The following is a 3198-nucleotide window of genomic DNA, read 5'->3' as shown; positions in this document are numbered from 1 at the left end:
ATTTTCAAGTTAAAAACAAAGAATCTGAATACAAAGTAGACCTAGATAGTTCTATTTAACCCTATCATTGACATAACATGACTATTCTTTCACAGTAAACACACTTAAAACCCACAAAACAAGCACTGAAGAGACACAAGTAAATCAAAATCATTACTAGCCTTTTGGTCTGAAAATAAATTATACAAACTTCATTTTAGATACCTAATGAGTACTGGAGACATATGATCTGTCATAATAAAAGATTATATGCTTGTTTCACACAGAAAAGACCATTTAAAAAACTTTACAAATGTAAGAGGCTTTCTGACAATTTTAACTACCTATAGTACAATTGAAAATGGTTGAAATAATTGTACAGCAACTTAATTTTTGCAAAGGTTCTTGCATTGTAACATTAAATTTAGAAAAAAGTTAGGTAGAGAGCACTTTAGATTTTGTTGACATAATATTAATGATAAACAATTTAAAACCAATCAGTGGATATGATTGGTTCGGACCTTTCATCTCTTGGAAACCACTCAGTGTTTAGGATTACAGTCATTCGTCGGTTTAGGGATTATGTTCAATCTTCAGGTATCTGCAAAATAAGATACACAATGATTGAGAGCAGTTCAAGGAAGGGAAAGTGATAAGGAATCCTGCTAAATTTACATTCTACGTTTTAAAATTACTACCAAATGTAGTCTTCTATAGTAATAGTTATACTTTGTACAATACAGTGAGAGAATAATGAAAACTTAGTACAATAACAAGTTGTACCTGATTCATCAAGCTGTTGATAGTGTTGATATTGGCGTTGGTGGCTGGATGTCTGGTCCGGAATTGATAAATATGTGGCTCTTTGGAGCGGCCCCTATGGATGCCCCGACAGATTTTTGAACTGGAATCTAGATGGCACCTGTAAAGAGAATAAACTTTACAATAAGCGTGCAGGGGAGGTATGCCTATCTCTTACTGCCCCTCAAGTTTGAAATATTTACTGGTTTCGTGCTAATCGTACAAGTAGAATATATATCACTCCCTAGAACATCTTTAATTTTCTTTCTGCACTGTTTACTTACCAACACCTAGTTGTCTGTTGGAGCTGCTGCTGCCTTTAACCTCTGGATGATCCTGCAAGGTGCGAGATAGGTTGGAGGTCCTTAACCTGACAAAAACAAAAATGTTTAAGGACTTGGAGAATATTTACAAGACAAAAGGAGGCAACAGAATAAAAAATCGGCCATGTTGGCAAACTTCTATTATGAATAATTGATAGGAATTTTCAGAATCATTGAACAGTTAGAAAGTGGAGAGAGAGTGTGAAACTTGTGTCCACCAGGTGTTCAGTGATCCCCGGTTTTATCCTAATACTTCGGAGCCAAAACATTATAAACCGTGTGACGGCAGGATTTCACTTCACTAACAAGCAGAACAAGCAGGGCAGCGAAACTGAAGGTTGTCCTCAGTGAACCGTTTTTCTGCTAACTATACTAAAATGTCCCAACTTTGTACCTTTAATACAGTGTGACCTGTCATCAGCAGATCAGGGGAGACAGACATGGCATTCCTCAAGCTAGTACCAATTAAAAGAGATTTGCTTGTCTAACACAGAACAGGCATGTTTAAAAATGCACAAAGAAAAGCCATTTCTAAACATTCAATCTACTTGTAACCGCAAAAAAATAGGTTAAAATTTTAGAATTACAATTTAAATTTTGGATAGGTTGTTTCATTTTTACCATTAAATTAAGAAATTTGGAGATAGCATTTCAGATTTTGCAGTCATGTCATAACAATAAACAACTAACACCAATCAGTTGTTTTGATTAATTAATCCGATCGTGAAGTTGAATGAGCTAGTGTTCATTGTTCGCGTTGGTCCCTTTCATCTCTTAAAAACTGCTGTAGATCTGTGATGAAGAATACTTGATGGGAGAGTTGGGGAACATTTAATCTTCGGCTAGCTGTAAAATAAGAAGCACAATAAGTCAGAGCAATTTAGTAAATAAACAAGAATTACACTTAACTAAAACCTCTTAGTTGCTAACAAATACTAATATTCTGAGATAATTGATTACTTTTTGTACAAAAATGAGGGAGAATAATGAAAACTTACCAAGTTGTGGATATGATTGGCTGTTGGTTCATGCTCGTTTGGTTGGTTACTTTGGAATTAAGTTGTCCCTGTTGCTAAAAGTTCACTAGACACTTGTTGGACAGTTTTTGGAAAGGGATGAGTAACGTGACTACCCAGCTGCCCCTTTACTCCAGGCTTAGAACTATGAACTCAATCGAAACGGCATCTGTAAAGTAAAAAACAAAGAGAATAGATGAGTGAACTGCACATACACTGACCCTTAAAGTCGAGTGAACAAAGCAGGCATTGTACATTGTAAACGCCGGAAAGCGATATTGGTTGCAGAGGTTAGAAAAGCAGAGGAAAAATAAAGTTTTGATGTTGAAAGTTTCAAAAATAGCGAAAACAGGGCGCAGAAAATAGCGAGTAAACTACTCACAGCGGTAACCGTAAACGCTCATAGGAATCGCACGACAGTACGTTGTCTGCTACATCTCCATGATGTGCTTTGTTTTTCCGACCTCTGACAGTTCTGCTAGAGTATGAGAAATTCAATTCACTTCTTTCTAATAAATTATTTTTCATTCAAGGCGGTGACTCGCTCTTAGTTTTTATTAGTTGAACGGAACATCAAGTTTAACAACAAACATTATATATGTTGAATGTCATGGGTTCTTGTGGTTCGTACAAAGGAAAGCACTCAAGTTTACCATCTCCGGTGAGCTGTGTGTATCAGTACAGGATTTTTGTTTGCGCTGCTTGGCTGAGGAATGTTTGGCCTCAACACCCCCTGTCATAACCCTAACTGGTCACTGATAATTAGACTTCAACGCAAGACAACTGCAATGCACCACCAGGAGCTTGTAACCATCATTACTTTTGTAAGTTGACTTGCCTTAGATTTGATTGATAATAGTTTTAATTGTTATCAACCTGCTGAACATAGTTTTAATCATTCACTCGCATTAAACATTCGCAAAGAAACACTACCACCATAATATTATATTGTGTGCAAGGTATTCTATTTATTAGTTTTTAAAAATTATTTATAGTTTTTAAAAACTTAACCTTAAGAGTCTAGTGATATTTTCTGCTGTAATTATCCAGCGGTGTCACCATACTATTTATGGTTTACC

At 35.8% G+C, this 3198-nt stretch overlaps 1 long non-coding RNA gene across 4 annotated transcripts; it reads right to left on the bottom strand.

Annotated features, from left to right (window-relative positions):
- Nucleotides 1–6: 6 nt before the first annotated feature.
- On the bottom strand, nt 7–3192 carry LOC113208258 (uncharacterized). Of its 4 annotated transcripts, none has more exons than XR_008011446.1 (6): nt 2502–3192; nt 2102–2288; nt 1410–1949; nt 1065–1150; nt 763–901; nt 7–580 (listed from the first exon to the last, which is right to left on the bottom strand). It is a non-coding gene; the product is annotated as an uncharacterized LOC113208258 (long non-coding RNA). The 4 variants fall into 4 exon arrangements; XR_008011445.1 differs by having other exon boundaries at nt 1725–1949; XR_008011447.1 differs by having other exon boundaries at nt 1794–1949.
- Nucleotides 3193–3198: the final 6 nt, after the last annotated feature.

Source organism: Frankliniella occidentalis, unplaced genomic scaffold (assembly GCF_000697945.3).
Source record: "Frankliniella occidentalis isolate FOCC.00 unplaced genomic scaffold, Focc_3.1 Scaffold112, whole genome shotgun sequence".
NCBI classification, from domain to species: Eukaryota; Metazoa; Arthropoda; class Insecta; order Thysanoptera; family Thripidae; genus Frankliniella; species Frankliniella occidentalis.
Note: the sequence above shows the minus strand (reverse complement) of the source record. Positions and strands in the feature narration are given on the sequence as shown.